Genomic DNA, 18,080 nt, shown 5'->3' with positions numbered 1-18,080 from the left:
ATACCCACATAGAGCGATGTGGGCAGCTGGGGCAGTGGTGCAAGCCGACTGTAAATGAAGTTGTACCTGACGAGTGTGAAGAGAGCAACCCCAGCAAGCAACCGCGTAGGCTCCTGGCTATGTACATATAATGGAGCGTTTTTTTCTCTCCATATGAACCTATTTATACTGCGTACGTGCAATTGAAGAAAAAAAACTTTATTTCTAAATAACGCGGCACCGTTCATGCGTGGTTCCCGACCCTCCATTAAGTGCTACTAGACGCGTCAAATTATCACGTGTGTTGCATCATCGTACAGAAATGAGCTCCACCGTCTCATGTGTGTGGTTGGGGAAGACACAAAGAGTGTTAATAGTAGTACGTGCGTGGGTGCATGCACCTCTTCTCTTCGAGCATGGTTATTAAAAGTATAGCCAACTACTCTATCACACGGTTATTATGGGCAAAGAGTATAGGAAGGAATAATGACTAATCAGCCGTCAAATCATGAGGCCCACCTTTCTCTGTGTTTAACTGAGGAAGCAGCCATCATTTCACTCGTTGAATATCCATCAGCGGCTACCTCCGTAAATAAATAAAAATCCGCTGCTACCTCCGCAACATGGTTAATAAGATAGCCATGTCAATCACCACATTGAAATATCATTCACTAATACAATAGGGATGGCTCTAAGGCTGGTGATTTTTTTTTACTTTGTTCCTTCCTCTTTTTGTCTCATTTACTCATTTGACATAGGAGCACGTGTAGAGGATGGCTATTCCTTTTGATGGGACTTCTTCATGGGGTTTAAGACCAAGCAGCTCCGAATGTTATTCTCGCTGCCCACCATCCTGAATTGTGCCATCTATGATACTCCCATTGCAACAATGAGGTTCACTAGGTCTAGCACGTTTTGTAAGAAGAGATTGTTACGCAAAACATACATTCTTGTTGCTTCTTCCTCATACACTACATACTACTAGTACTACTACTACTCGTTCTCCTATAAACCTTGCGCTTGGCATCTCAAAAATATTATAACCTTGTGCTTGACTCTTCGCCTCTTCGGGAAGTCGAGCAATGATGGTACTACAATATATGGTGCTGGCTATCTGAGGCCGAATGAATTGTTGCACGTCCACCACGTGGGCGAGGGTCGAGGGGCGAGAGGCGAGGGAGAGTGCGTACTACTACGTCCGTTTCAATATGGACTACATATGGAGCAAAATGAGTGAATCTACACTCTAAAATACAAAAAACAAAAATCAGCGTTTGAAGTATGTACTAGTAGTCCATACTGAAATCTGTTAAAAGACATATATTTCAAACAATATGATAATCTCTCTAACCAAGATAGGGATGAGACATATATATATATATATATATATATATATATATATATATATATATATATATATATATATATATATATATATATATATATATATATATATGTATAACGGAGGGAGTAGTAAAATTTTCTCCTCGTCCTGTGAGCCATCGCGCGCGTGGGTGAGGGAGCGGGTGTAGGCGTAGTAAGAAAGCTTCTCCTCATCCTGCGACTCTGCGAGCCACCGCGCCCATGGGCGGGGGAGAGGGCGTATTAAGCAAGTTTCTCCTCGTTCTGCGAGTTGACGGGACACATTAAAAGTAGTACAGAGCATCTCCAGTGTTGCCTCTAAGGTAAGCCCCACATGGTTTGCCTCTTTTTTTAAATAATGCGTCAAGTCGTAATTTGTTTGTTCACTCGCAGTACACGATCCTCCATCAAGTAGACAACCAGTACACGTGTCAAATTACCACATGGGCCGCCTTTTCGTACATAAATGAGCTCCACCGTGTACCCGCGCGGGTGTGGTTGAGAAAGAGACGATAGTACGTGCGCCGTGCGTGCACCTCTTCTCTTCGTGCACGTCCCCCACCTCCATGGGTGTGTGTGAGAGAGATACAAACCTAGAGAGACGCCGTGTGCGTTCGTGAGTGTTTTTGTTTTTTTGGGGGGGGGGGGGTGATTTCATGAATGCATTTGTGGGAATATGTGTTCATGTTGTCTCTGAAGGAAATATGCCCTAGAGGCAATAATAAAGTTATTATTTATATCCTTATTTCATGATAAATGTTTATTATTCATGCTAGAATTGTATTAACCGGAAACTTAGTACATATGTGAATACATAGACAAACAAAGCGTCCCTAGTATGCCTCTACTTGACTAGCTCGTTAATCAAAGATGGTTATGTTTCCTAACCATAGACATGTGTTGTCATTTGATGAATGAGATCACATCATTAGGAGAATGATGTAATGGACATGACCCATCCGTTAGCTTAGCATTATGATCATTACAGTTTCATTGCTACTGCTTTCTTCATGACTTATACATGTTCCTCAGACTATAAGATTATGCAACTCCTGAATACCGAAAGAACACCTTGTGTGCTATCAAACGTCACAATGTAAATGGGTGATTATAAAGATGCTCTACAGGTGTCTCCGAAGGTGTTTGTTGGATTGGCATAGATCGAGATTAGGATTTGCCACTCCGTGTTTCAGAGAGGTATCTCTGGGCCCTCTCGGTAATGCTCATCACTATAAGCCTTGCAAGCATTGTGAATAATGAGTTAGTTGCGAGATGAAGTATTACGGAACAAGTAAAGATACTTGCCGATAACGAGATTGAAATAGGTATGATGATACCGACGATCGATTCTCGGGCAAGTAACATACCGATGACAAAGGGAACAACGTATGTTGTTATGCGGTTTGACCGATAAAGATCTTGGTAGAATATGTAGGAGCCAATATGAGCATCCAGGTTCTGCTATTGGTTATTGACCGAAGATGTGCCTCGGTCATGTCTACATAGTTCTCGAACCCGTAGGGTCCGCACACTTAACGTTCGATGACGATATGTATTATGAGTTATGTGTTTTCGATGACCGGAGTTTGTTTAGAGTCCCGGATGAGGTAACGGACATGACGAGGAGTGTCGAAATGGCCGAGACATAAAGATTGATATATTGGACCATGTTATTCTGACACTGGAAGTGTTTCGGGAAGTTTCGGATAAAATTGGAGTGCCGGAGGGGTTACCGGAACCCCCGGAGGAACTAATGGGCCACCATGGGCCTTAGTGGAGAGAGAGGAGGGCAGCCAGGGCAGGCCCCCCCTTGGAGTCCGAATTGGACAAGGTAAGAGGGGCGGCGCCCCCCTTTCCTACTCCCTCTCCCTCTCCTTTCCTTCCCCATCTCTTCCTTGGAGGGGAATCCTACTAGGACTGGGAAGTCCTAGTAGGACTCCTCCTCTTTGGGCGCGCCCCTAGGGCCGGCCGCCTCCCCCTCCCTCCTTTATATACGGGGGCAGGGGGGCACCCTAGAACACACAAGTTTCTCTTAACCGTATGCGGTGCCCCCCTTCACAGTTACACACCTCGATCATACCATCATAGCGCTTAGGCGAAGCCCTGCGCCGGTAACATCATCATCGCCGTCTCCACGCCGTCGTGCTGACGGAACTCACCCTCGTCCTCAACTGGATCAAGAGCACGAGGGACGTCATCGAGCTGAACGTGTGCTGAACGCGGAGGTGTCGTACGTTCGGTACTTGATCGGTTGGGTCGCGAAGAAATTTGACTACATCAACCGCGTTACTGAAACGCTTCCGCTTTCGGTCTATGAGGGTACGTGGACACACTCTCCCATCTCGTTGCTATGCATCACCTAGATAGATCTTGCATGATCGTAGGATTTTTTTTTGAAATTACCGCGTTCCTCGGCAGTGGCATCCGAGCCAGGTCTATGCGTAGATGTTTTATGCACGACTAGGACAGAAAGAGTTGGGCGAGAATAATCATACTGCTTACCACCAACGTCTTACTTTGATTCGGCGGTATTTTTTTGGATGAAGCGGCCCAGACCGAAATTACATGACCGCGTTCATGAGACTGGTTCTATCGACGTGCTTTTGCACATAGGTGGGTGGCGGGTGTCTGTTTCTCCAACTTTAGTTGAATCGAGTTTGACTACGACCGGTCCTTGTTGAAGGTTAAAATAGCACACTTGACGAAAAATCGTTGTGGTTTTGATGCGTAGGTAAGAACGGTTCTTGCTAGAAGCCAGTAGCAGCCACGTAAAACTTGCAACAACAACAAAGTAGAGGACGTCTAACTTGTTTTTGCAGGGCTTGCTGTGATGTGATATGGTCAAGGCATGATGTGATATAAATTGTTGTATGAGATGATCATGGTTTGTAACAGAGTTATCGGCAACTGACAGGAGCCATATGGTTGTCGCTTTATTGTATGCAATGCAATCGCCATGTAATTGTTTTACTTTATCACTAAGCGGTAGCGATAGTCATAGTAACAATAGTTGGTGAGACGACACGATGCTATGATGGAGATCAAGGTGTCGTGCCGGTGACGATGGAGATCATGACTATGCTTCAGTGATGGAGATCATGAGCACAAGATGATGATGGCCATATCATGTCACATATTTTGATTGCATGTGATGTTTATCTTTTATGCATCTTATTTTGCTTAGTGTGGTGGTAGCATTATGCGATGATCCCTTACTAAATTTCAAGGTATAAGTGTTCTCCTTGAGTATGCACTGTTGCTACAGTTTGTCGTGCGAGACACCGTGTGATGATTGGGTGTGATAAGCTCTACGTTCACATACAACGGGTGCAAGCCAGTTTTGCACACGCAGAATACTTGGGTTAAACTTGACGAGCCTAGCATATGCAGATATGGCATCGGAACACTGATACCGAAAGGTCGAACGTGAATCATATAGTAGATATGATCAACATAGTGATGTTCACCATTGAAAGATACTCCATCTCACGTGAATCAGACATGGTTTAGTTGATTTGGATCACGTGATCATTTAGATGACTAGAGGATGTCTCTCTGAGTGGGAGTTCTTAAGTAATGTGATTAATTGAACTTTAATTTATCATGAACTTAGTCTTGATAGGTATTTTGCATGTCTATGTTATTGTAGATCAATGGCCCGTGCTACCGTTCCTTTGAGTTTTAATGCGTTCCTAGAGAAAGCTAAGTTGAAAGATGATGGCAGCAACTACACGGACTGGGTCCGTAACTTGAGGATTATCCTCATTACTGCACAAAAGAATTACGTCCTGGAAGCATCGTTAGGTGTACCACCCACGCCAGCAACTGCAGACACTGTGAATGCCTTGCAGACGCGTGTTGATGACTACTCGATAGTTCAGTGTGCCATGCTCTATGGCTTAGAATCGGGACTTCAAAGAAGTTTTGAACGTCATGGAGCATATGAGATGTTCCAAGAGTTGAAGTTAATATTTCTAGCAAATGCCCGAGTTGAGAGATATGAAGTCTCCAACAAGTTCTACAGCTGCAAAATGGAGGAGAATAGTTCTGTCAGTGAACACATACTCAGAATGTCTAGGTACTATAACCACTTGACTAGCTGGGAGTTAATCTTGATGATGATAGTGTCATTGACGGAGTTCTTCAATCACTGACACCAAGCTATAAAGGCTTCGTAATGAACTATAATATGCAAGGGATGAACAAGACAATTCCTGAGCTCTTCGCAATGCTTAAGGCTGCGGAGGTAGAAATCAAAAAGGAGCATCAAGTGTTGATGGTCAAAAAGACCACTAGTTTCAAGAAAAAGGGCAAAGGGAAGAAGGGGAACTTCAAGAAGAACGACAAGAAAGTTGCTGCTCAGGAGAAGAAACCCAAGTCTAGACCTAAGCCTGAAACTGAGTGCTTCTACTGCAAAGGGACTGGTCACTGGAAGCGGAACTGCCCCAAGTATTTGGCGGATAAGAAGGATGGCAAAGTGAAAGGTATATTTGATATACATGTTATTTATGTGTACCTTACTAATGCTCGTAGTAGCGCCTGGGTATTTGATACTGGTTCTGTTGCTCATATTTGCAACTCGAAACAGGGGCTACGGATTAAGAGAAGATTGACTAAGGACGAGGTGACGATGCGTGTGGGAAATGGTTCCAAGGTCGATGTGATCGCCGTCGGCACGCTACCTCTAGATCTACCTTGGGGATTAGTTTTAGACCTGAATAATTGTTATTTGGTGCTAGCGTTGAGCATGAACATTATATCTGGAGCTTGTTTGATGCGAGACGGTTATTATTTAAATCAAAGAATAATGGTTGTTCTATTTATATGAGTAATATCTTTTATCGTCATGCACCCTTGCTAAGTGGTCTATTTTTGTTGAATCTCAATCGTGATGATACACATGTTCATAATATTGAAGCCAAAAGATGCAAAGTTGATAATGATAGTGCAACTTATTTGTGGCACTCCGTTTGGGTCATATCGGTATAAAGCGCATGAAGAAAGTCCATGCTGATGGACTTTTGGAATCACTTGGTGGTTGCGAACCGTGCCTCATGGGCAAGATGACTAAAACTTCGTTCTCTGGAACAATGGAACAAGCTACTGACTTATTGGAAATAATACATACCGATGTATGCGGTCCAATGAGTGTTGAGGCTCATGGTGGGTATCATTATTTTCTTACCTTCACAGATGATTTGAGCAGATATGGTTATATCTACTTAATGAAGCACAAGTCTGAAACATTTGAAAAGTTCAAAGAATTTCAGAGTGAAGTGGAAAATCATCGTAACAAGAAAATAAAGTTTCTACGATCCGATAATGGAGGAGAATATTTGAGTTACAAGTTTGGTCTTCATTTGAAACAATGTGGAATAGTTTCACAACTTACGCCACCTAGAACACCAGAGCGAAATGGTGTATCCGAACGTCGTAACCGTACTTTATTGTATATGGTGCAATCTATGATGTCTCTTACTGATTTACCGCTATCGTTTTGGGGTTATGCTTTAGAGACGGCTACATTCTCTTTAAATAGGGCACCATCAAAATCCGTTGAGATGACGCCTTATGAACTGTGGTTTGGCAAGAAACCAAAGTTGTCATTTATTAAAGTTTGGGGCTGTGATGGTTATGTGAAAAAGCTTCAACCTGATAAGCTCGAACCTAAATCGGAGAACTGTGTCTTCATAGGATACCCAAAGGAAGCTGTTGGGTACACCTTCTATCACAGATCCAAAGGCAAGATATTCGTTGCTAAGAATGGATCCTTTCTAGGGAAGGAGTTTGTAGCGACAAGACCTCGAACAATCTAGTCTCTGTGCATCATTGTCATCCCTGGATCGGTATTGCTGACACACACAGTACTTGAGGATTTCTAACGGAGTTTCAATCACACACTTATTACATCGAATGTCTCAAAAGAGAAATTATTACAATAATATGGCTTAAGGCCATCTAAATAAGATAACATCGGAAGGCTTGGAAGATAAAGTGAGTCCATCAACTCCAACGGCATAGCTGAGTGAACGACAACGGCCTATGGAACCTTACTCATCATCTGAAAAGTCTGCAACATGATATGTTGCAGCCCAAAACGGGCCAACACATGGAATATGCTGGCAATGTAACACCAAAGAGTAATGAACATAATAAATGCTATCACTACATGCATATATGGCTGGTGGAAAGCTCTATGGTTAAATTTTTGCATAAAGCCAATTTTTCCCTAAATCAAAAAAATAAATTTTTATTTAACTATCATGGTGGTTGTTAAACATTAAGAAGGTTCCTCCAACTCAATCCCAATTAAACATCATCAATTAACCCAACAAAATTAATTTAGAGTGATGAGATCAACATGATAATCCAAGAACCAGATACTCAAGATGTCCATCACCGGGGACACGGCTAACCATGATTAGTTTGTACACTCTACAGAGGTTTGCGCACTTTTCCCCACAAGACTCGATCTCCTCCATTAGATTTGTCACACTATAGGGTGTTTGAGAAACAGATGACCGAGACGCAGTCTTTCAGAAACATTAACTCTTTACTCTAGGTGGACAGTTACACCTACTTTCCCCTACATCTGCTAGCCCACCACTGAAAGAGGTCATGCAACCTACTCAACTATGCTAGAGCCCATAATAGCTTGCGGCTGCACATGGAAGTTTCTAGCATGAAATATCTTATGATCCCTTTGAGCCTGGGTGGCGAACCGTAGGATGATCACACGGGTACTCCAGGATATCCGAGGACAACACTGGATTCTCCAGGTGCCCGCAACCAATCCATCCAGATGTGTATTTAATTAGACACCTTAAGTTAAGCATTAATTAACAATACTCACATCTGTCATGGATGCACTCACCCAATCCACGTCTACGAGCATAGCATAGCAATCGTAAGCATAATGTAGAAGTAACTCCTAAAGGTTTGATAATAAAAGGGCAATAGGTTCTACCTCATCATCTACTTAACAAACACACATGTTATTCAAATCCTAACCAAGCAATGTTTGAGGATTGGAACTAATGCATAAAAACTGGGTAATAAAGGGATATGATCAAAGTGTTACTTGCCTTGCTGATGATCCGCAAAACCTAGAGACTCGTAGTGCATGCTTCGCACTCCGAAAATTCTATTGCAACAAACAAAAGCATACATAAGCACTCAAACTAGGAGCATGGGTGAAACTCAAATAAGAAGATCTAACCAAAAAGTTCAATTGAAGAACTCCAGTTTGCAAAAAGAATCAAATCAAATGGAGCAACGAAACTCAAGCTTCGAAAGAAACAAGGTTCGTTTACTAATCTGGACTAAAGTCAAATTTTATAGTACCAAAATCTTGTTCAAGTTGGTTAAATAGAAAGATGGTTTCGAGACGAAGATCTAGGCGTTTGTTTGACCTAAATCGGATAAACGAGCGAAAAGATATACAAGATCGAAGATGAGGGCAGAAATCGCGATCGAAATCGCATAAAATCCCTGAAAAAATAAAACGAGATGAACAGGCTAACGAACGAGCTTTCGCTGTCTGCGACTAACCGACGAACAACATTCGTTAAAATTAACTTACGAACGAACGTCCGCTAATTAACTAAACCGAAAAAACCGAACCGGTCTGACTAAAAAACAGATCTAGGGTTTCTAAAAAACCCGGTGGTTTTAACTAAAAACCAAAAAAAACGGCGGCGAGGTCCGCCGACTCCGGCGGCTTCCAGCGGGGCGGCGGGGCTGCGCGGGCAAGGCGGGGCGATGGCGCGGCGGCGGGGTGCGGCGACGGAGCAGCAGGGCAGCAGCGGCGGCACGGCTCGGCGGCGAGGCGGCTGTGGCGGTGGGCGATGGTGGTGCGGGGCGGTGTGGAGGACGGGGCAGCGGTGCTCAGGCTTTTAAAGGCCCAGGGTGGTGGTGGTGGTGGCTTGGGGCAGGGGCCAAGGCTGCGGGGAGGCTGACTCGGCCATGGCGGCGGGCAATGGCGCATGTGGGAGCGGGACTCTCGCTCGGGGTCGGGGACGGCGCGAGCTGGGCCGGCTGGGCTGCGGCCTAGTCGGTCCGAAGAACTCTTTTTTAAAAATAATTCTGCCGAAATAAAAAAATCATAGTAAAATATAAAAAAATTCTAAAAATGCCAAAAACAATTTCCACTGCCTAAACAAAATATTTAGAACTAGGTGAACATTTTTCTGGCCTAAAAAAGCAACTTTGAAAACATGCAATTTTTCTAATTCAAAAAAAATTGCGATAAAATTCCAAATAAAATAATTATTTGATTTTAACATTTTTCCTCCAATATTTATTTTATTTTGGAGAAGTCATTTTATCCCCTCTCTTGACATTGGAAATATTTGGAGAGAAAATGATTAAAACAAATAATTGGAGAGAAAATAATTGGAGATCGTCAAATCACTATCCAGCTAAATCGCTTCTAGTGGCACTGTATCTCTGAGAGGGATATCGGCCATCTCTGCGTGGCACTTCTTTAGCTCCTGACAATCCTTCAGGCAATTCCAACTTGTAAGCAACTTCTCCCATACGCTCCAGAACTTTGTATGGTCCCACAAAACGTGGTGCTAACTTTCCCTTAACTCCAAAATGCTTAACTCCTCGAAGTGGGGACACACGAAGGTATACTTTGTCTCCGACTTTGTAAACTGTCTCCTTGCATTTAGAATCCGCATAACTCTTGTGCCTGGATTGGGCTACCTTGAGTTTGTCGCGAATCAGTTTAACCTTCTCTTCAGACTCCTTAATCAAATCTGGTCCAAACAACTGACGATCTCCAACTTCATCCCATAACAACAGTGTCCTGCACATCCTTCCGTACAAAGCTTCGAAAGGGGCCATCTTCAAACTGGCTTGATAACTGTTGTTATAAGAGAACTCTGCATATGGTAAATTGTTGTCCCAACTAGATCCATAATCTAGCGCACAAGCTCTCAACATGTCCTCCAGAATCTGATTGACTCTCTTGGTCTGTCCATCTATCTGTGGATGAAAGGCTATACTGAACTCTAGCCTAGTACCCAAAGTCTCGTGTAACTGATTCCAGAACTTTGAGGTAAACTGGGTTCCTCTATCTGATACAATGGTCCTCGGAACTCCATGCAGACATACGCTCCTGGCCATGTATATCTTTGCCAACTTCGCACTTGTATAAGTGGTCTTCACTGGGATGAAATGAGCTACTTTCGTCAACCGATCGACTACAACCCATATCGAGTCATAGCCTGAATGAGTCCTGGGCAATCCCATGATAAAATCCGTGCAAGCTTGTCCCACTTCCATTCGGGTATCGACAATGGCTGTAGCATCCTGCTGGCTTCTCATGTTCTGCCTTAACTCTCTGACATACATCACGTAATGCTACATACTCGGCAATATCCTTCTTCATTCCTGTCCACCAGAAACTTTCCTTCAAATCCAGATACATCTTAGTGTTTCCTGGGTGAATCGAATATGGCGAATCATGGGCCTCCTGTAGAATCAACTTCCTGATCTTGGGGTCATTAGGCACATATACGCGATCCTCAAACCATAAGGTATCGTGCTCATCCTCACGAAATCCTTTTGCCTTTCCTTTGCTCATCCTCTCCTTTATCTCGGCAATCTCCTTGTCAGTATTATGGGCTTCTCTGATCTTATCCATCAAAGTGGAATGAATTTCCATTGCTGCTACATAACCTCTTGAAACTATTTCCAAACATAGCTCGCGAAGATCCTCTGCTAACTCCTTGGGTAATCCTCCGGTCATGAGCGTATTGACATAACTCTTGCGACTCAACGGATCGGCTACTACATTAGCCTTTCCGAGATGATAGTGCAACTTCATGTCATAATCCTTAATGAGCTCCAACCATCTCCTCTTCCTGAGGTTCAACTCCTTCTACGTGAGGATGTATTTCAAACTCTTGTGATCCGTGTACACCTCACAATGGTTTCCGATGAGAAAGTGTCTCCACGTCTTCAACGCATGCACTACTGCTGCTAACTCCAAGTCATGAGTAGCATAATTTTGCTCATGAGGTTAAAGCTGTCGTGAGGCATAAGAAACAACCCTTCCCTCTTGCATAAGTACTGCTCCAAGTCCTCGATGAGAAGCGTCGCAATACACTTGATAATCCTTACGCTGGTCTGGAAGAATCAGCACTGGGGCTGTAACAAAATGTTTCTTCAACTCCTGAAAACTGGCTTCACACTCCTCAGTCCACTTGAAATTGGTATCCTTCTTCAACAACTTTGTCATGGGCTTTGCAATCCTGGAGAAATTCTCAATGAACCTCCGGCAATAACCTGCGAGTACAAGAAAACTCCTGATCTCTCCAACTAATGTGGGTGCTACCCATTTAGTCACAGAAACAACCTTGGTTGGGTCTACTGCTATACCTTCTTCGGATATAACATGTCCGAGGAATCCAACTTCCTTCAACCAAAACTCACACTCGCTGAACTTGGCATATAACTGATGTTACCTGAGCTTCTCAAGAACCAAACGTAAATGCTCCTTATGCTCCTCTTCATTCTTCGAGTAGACCAATATATCATCAATGAACATCACAACAAATTTATCCAAAAACTCCGTAAACACCTTGTTCATCATGTTCATGAAATAGGCAGGCGCGTTAGTCAGATCAAATGACATAACGGTATACTCATATAGCCCCACTAAAAAAAATACACTTCCGTGATGATACGTGTTTGTCACAGGACGTCACATTTTTTGTCATGCATGTACATCCATGACGATTTTATGACAGAATCAAGATAGTCATACCTGGGCTGTCGCAGAAGTGTTCCATGACATTACCAAAATTATCATCACGGAAGTGTCCACTTCCATGACGATAAATCACGCGTCACAGAAGTGCTTTCGTCAAGGGTGACCGACATGTGGCATCCACCATAACGGAACACCGTTAAGCTATCGGGTCGGGTTTTGGATCCGATAACCCATTAATAGCCCGGACCAATGGTAAATTTCCATGTGTAAAATTCTGATTGGCCAGAGGGAACACTTGTCAGCTCGTTAGTGGGCCAGATGTCGCCCGTCCATTGGAGGAGACATGCCTATGATACGTCGACACATGGCTGGGCCTAAGAGAGGCCCATATAGGTTTAAAAGGTCGGCCCGGTCAAAGGCCCATAGTACTTAATCAGGTACTAGTGGGCCAGCCCAATAACGGCCTGCTTAATAAAGGCCCATTTATGGCCCGAAGCCACATCTAGCCCGTTAATTGTTTGCCCAATATTTGGGCCCATTTACGGTCCGAAGCCAGATCTGGCCCGTTAATTGTTCATCGAATATTTGGGTCCAACTACAGCCCAGTGACTTTTCGCCTGTTAGAGGCCCGATGTAGAGATGGGCCCATTTCAGCCCGGTTTGACTTTCAGCCTAGGAATGGCCCATGGTGCCCATGGGCCATATATGGTCCAACGGGACATCAGGCCCACTAACGTCCCGTGCTAAAGGTGGCAACAGTTAAGCCCAACGTGACTTTGGGCCTGTTAAAGGCATGTCGCGTAATTCGGCCCATTGATGCCTGTACTAAGCTTTCGGCCTCTTAAAGGCCCATGATATCAGTGGGCCAACTAAGGCCCGAGATATGTTTCAGCCTAGTAACGCCCCGTGAGCTAACGGGGCCAAAAAGGCCCGGTCTACATTTCAGCCTGCTGAAGGCCCGTCGACGACTAGTGAAAATTGAGGCCCAACATGCATTTCGGCCTGCTAAAGGCCCGTGGTTTCATCTGGGCCGTAACAGGCCAGTACAATATTCAGCCTATTAATGGCCCAACTCTACCTGGGCCAAACTAAGCGCTGGGTCGACAAAAGGCCCAACTAAAATATAGGCCGATGTAAGTTGTGGGCCTGGCGCAATGTGTGAAGGCCCCAATCATTCGGGCCCAAGAAAGTCGCAGGCTGGCCCAATTGTGGCCCGTTTAAAACCTGGCACGTTAGAGTCGAATGTTTTAGCTCGGTTGACTACATCTGATTTTTTCAGAAAGCGAATGATGGCAGTAACTAGTAGGAATTAAGAACAAACCTACTCTATACAATAAAGAAATTACGACATAGTAACTAAGAATAAACCTACACTATACAATAAAGGATTTAAGGTATATTACATCCACCGGGCATCCGAGTTCGCCACCAGTGATCATAAAGTGCAACGAAGAAGCAGATTACAAAAACTGGGCACCATTGTAGCGTAACAAAATAATACCGAACCGAGACCACTTCCAAAACAATTCAAGAAAGGTTAGCCTTGTAGGGGAACTGCTGCGCAAGCTGCTGAGCAAGACTGTGAGACCGGCCTAGCATGTCGGTCATAGCTTCCAGGTGTAGCTGTTTAGCGATGAGGTTCTCATTGGTGTTCTCCGCAATCTTTCTTAGAGATAGGACTTCAAGTCGAAGTTGAGTTGCAGAATGCCTTTCTGCTAGAACTTGGGACTGAAGAAGTCGAACTGATTCAGACAATGAATTCTATGAGCTTGCCTGACTGCTAGTCTCAAGTAACTTCAACACTGCATCAAGACAAGATGTTGGGGTTGTCTCGCTATCTTCAAGATGTTTTGCCTTCTTTGCTGCAACATATGTTGGGTTTGTCTCACAGCCTTCAACAGACTTGTGCATGCCATCAGGCATATCACCCTGAAACAAAGCAGAGAGATGACAGGTTTTGCACGTGTATAAACAAAGATGATAACTGTGCTGTCAATTCCATCCAATTTCAAATTAGAAAATAAAGAGTAAGTTCAAAATATCAATAGCATAATTTGGCATTGTTCATAATGCGGGGAGATTCACCACACTAATGGATTACCATGTCAACATAACAAGCATAGATGAAGGGCATTGTATCTATTTTGGTTAATGGCATGTTGTTCATATCATCAGCCACATCAGTAAGATAAAACAAGAGATGACAAGGTGCAAACGTGGGATGCTTCACCATACACTGGATTATAGATCCACAAAAACAAGCATACATATAGGGAGTATTTAGTAAAGTGCATGTTACGAATAAGGAATTTGGTTTTACAAGTGAAACTTAGAAATTAGGGTTCTTGCGAACATGCATTTTGGTAGAAACAACAAACTAAACAGCAGTAAATGATAGGGAGTATGAGCAAATTAAACAACAGTTGAGGATAAAGGATTTAGAAGGACTGACTTACATTAATAGTTAACACCGGCTTTATAATGCCCTTCTCCATGTCAAGGGAAGGATAACTCAAGAATTTCAGCACAGAACCTTCTTCATAAGCATTGCCTGTACTCTATATTTTGTAGAGAGTAATTATAGATATGATAATACTGGAAGGGATAGAGGATAACGAAGATAAGATGCAGATTGATGCTACATAATCAACTACCAATCCTTGGAAGTACAAGCGTTACAGGACAAAATGTACTGACAAGAGCAATGAGCTACACTTCTGCACTGGCATTGTTTGTGTATTCTACTTGTTGGTAAGATTACATATAGATCTGATCTTTTTTAGTAAATGGTGGGCGAGGGAGATAAGATGCAGAATGCTACACAATGAACCAATCCCTCTTCCCATAATACAAGAGTGTTTTGAACACTGATGTACTGTACAAAACATTCTTATATTATGGGACGGAGGGAGTAGCTGTTAATGTAAGTACAGTGATAAACCACATTCAGTCCTTACAAGAGGACTGCAGAGCTAAACCTCTTCAAAAGCATTGGGTTGATTCTAAATTTATGTAAGAGTCCATACGGATCTTATAATGTCCACCAAATGGACGATTACGAGGCTAACATGTGCAGTGATGCTACATAATCAAACAACTATGAAAGTAAGTATGGTCATATAGGGCAAGAGGCACTCACAAGAGCAATGCAGTGTGCAGTATAGTTGCAAGATTCTGTGGTCCCTTGAGAACGAATGTACTTCTGCTAACAGTTTTCGTACAAGTTAGACATTAACGCAAATGCAGAAATGTAGTTCAAATTGTGATGTGATATCATAGACAGTACCTTACGCTGCACCCGAGACCAATGTGTAACAATATTATTCCAGTCACCGTCAGATAAATGTAGCACCGGAGACTTTACAGAAATTTCGTTCAGAGGCTTGCCATTGAAGTGTGCTTGCCTCAGGTAGGAACGATACTTCATCAATGAGTGCTTGAAAAGCACAACCAACCCTTGCTCGTCTTCACAATCCAGTTTGCTCCTCGCCTGTTTAAAAGAATGAAATCTTGTGTCTTCTGTCAGCAATGACCATGAATAACATTAACACATTACTTACGCGTAAGTTGCGGAGGAAGACTGGAAATTGTTCTGTGTCTGCGGCATAATCTTTCCATGAAGGAAAGATGCGCACAAAGTTCCTCACAAAAACATAAGTTTCGTCTTCTAAACTGGGAAGAAATGGAACAACGGTCCTATTTGCTGCAATTGGGGCTCTCTCTGGTTCAAAAAGGGATTTGGCAACTGGATTTGGTGTACTCTTTGCTGGAATGGGGGTTTTGCGTCGTAGAGCTGGTGCTATGTCAACTGGCATAATCATATTGTTTGCTGCAGTTCGGGTCTGCTGAGTTGGGGCATCAGAAATGACCAGTGTAGTAGGGCTAGAGTCTGCTAGAGTTGGGGTGTTTTGTGGGCCAGGTGATATTGCAACTACACCTAATGGGATAATTGATTTATTAGGTGCCACTACCTTTTCTAAATACTTTGCTTGTGCTCCTCCATGATCAGCAATCACCTTCTTCCTTTTGAACGTCTGATACACAAGAACAACATTTGAATTGATAAATATGGTATGATGACAGATGGAATACGTACTGAAAATGGATAGGCAGGGCGTATTCACATACACGATGTGTAAACTAAGCTAATGGCACTTCAACAAAGTAGAAGCAATGCAAAGCATCAGTTGCAAGATATGTGCGACCAATGCAACCTTGGAAAGTTAGAGCAAGCACCTTGATGGGTGAATAAGATAGGGCATCTTCCTCCGACTCCTCCACTAGGGAGCTACATTGACTTAGGTCTCCCTCTAGCTCAGAATCACTGTTAGGATCATATTCTGAGCATGAATCTGTAGGTGGAGAGCGATTGCATTGCATTGCATCCAGACTTGATTTCAGTCCCTTAATGCCAAGTTTGAAAGCCATGGCATTGTTCTGCTTTATTCTTTTCATGCATGCAAGCTCATAATCATTATGATGCTGTTCAGAATCTGAGATTCATGAAAACATAAAAAGTAGTCAGATTATTTATGGAATGCATTGCGGATTCAACTCAAAGAGTGTCTCGCTATAAACCCATGCATATGCAAAGTTCACCCCCAACCATGTTGATCAGACCACACACAAAAATACAAACCCCTTATGTCTCTATAATAGGCAGACACACATTTCAAAACTGAAGTAGGAACATTAGAATCATATGAAATTTGTATTTGAACAAATAAACTAAGGAATTATGAGTGGCATGATGTTTAGCTTCAAGGGTGGAGTGTTGGTAGTGTGACACAAAGCAAGTAGGCAGATTGTATTCCATGTAAAAGATCGAAGCCTATGTAAAAGCTGGAAATGACACTTTTTTCTATTCAATGCAGTGTTCGTTGCCCACACATGATGGAAGAGATCACATAGAGAAATACTATTCACTCATGTCTATGGTTCCAGTATTTAGAAACAGGGTGGTCCACCCTAAAAGAATATTGACAACAAATATGACAAGGCAAGCATAGATGTAGTGAATCAATCATTTACTTGTGAGCTTACTAGGACAAGTATGCAGAATTGTAACTACAGTAAGAGACCGTCCAAAATCTGAATGAAGAAGTTTGTCTAGCACTTATTGTTTGCAACTAATCGACGTGAATAATTGCATATTATATAGAATGAGTAAGAAATACAAGTAAAATTGTCAACAAACCTGGCTTGCAGTAGTAATCTGGATCAATGTCACTAGACCAACAATCCAAAATGACTAGTGTCTGTTCTGAGGGAAGGAATTTTGAAAACCCTGTGAACTTTAGAGGTACTAAAGATTACCGAAATACATCTGAACCATTAAGTGTAGGTAGCACTGAGCACACAACAAACCCTAATGACAGTCCTGCCTAGTGAGTAATGAATTAATTAGAAAATGGGTGATGAGGAGTGGCTGCTGAGTGTTGAGGATGTATCTCAGGATAAATCAGGTTGGCTTGGTGGGTGCTGCATGCGTGAGCCCTTAACGGACTAGGAAGGTAGGCACGGCGGCGCGCCCGGGCAGCGGTGACGCTGTTGGGCGAGCGGCTCCTGACCTTCTGTTAGTCCGGCGTCTCCTCCTAGAGTCATGCTGTCCGGGGACGGCAAGTCGCCGGCGAGGCAGGCGGCTGGGGGCGAGTAGAGATCGAAAGCGCGCATCAGAACAGAGGGGAATCGGGGCCTGGGACGACCCAAAATCCCAGGGTGGGCCGGCCCACCGTGGGCACCCTGTAGAGATACACACCCGAGCGACAAACTTGCATTTTCGAAACTAATTCAGGAACATTTAGCTGACCAATTAGACGACTCTGTTTTAATAATATCATATTCGTATTTGAACAACTAAGCTTGTTTAGCTTGATGGGTGGAGCAGTGTTATTATGACACGAAGCACGTATTCTAATCATATAGTGATCATAAAAGGGGGAAACTCTAAGCATATTTTTTTAGCAAAAGAGGGTTTCCCCTCCATTTCTATTAAAGAAACCACCACGGAACCAAC

The sequence above is a fragment of the Triticum dicoccoides genome, chromosome 7B (genome assembly GCF_002162155.2).
Source record: "Triticum dicoccoides isolate Atlit2015 ecotype Zavitan chromosome 7B, WEW_v2.0, whole genome shotgun sequence".
Taxonomy (NCBI): Eukaryota; Viridiplantae; Streptophyta; class Magnoliopsida; order Poales; family Poaceae; genus Triticum; species Triticum dicoccoides.
The sequence above is the reverse complement of the archived record's forward strand: the minus strand, read 5'-3'. Positions refer to the sequence as shown.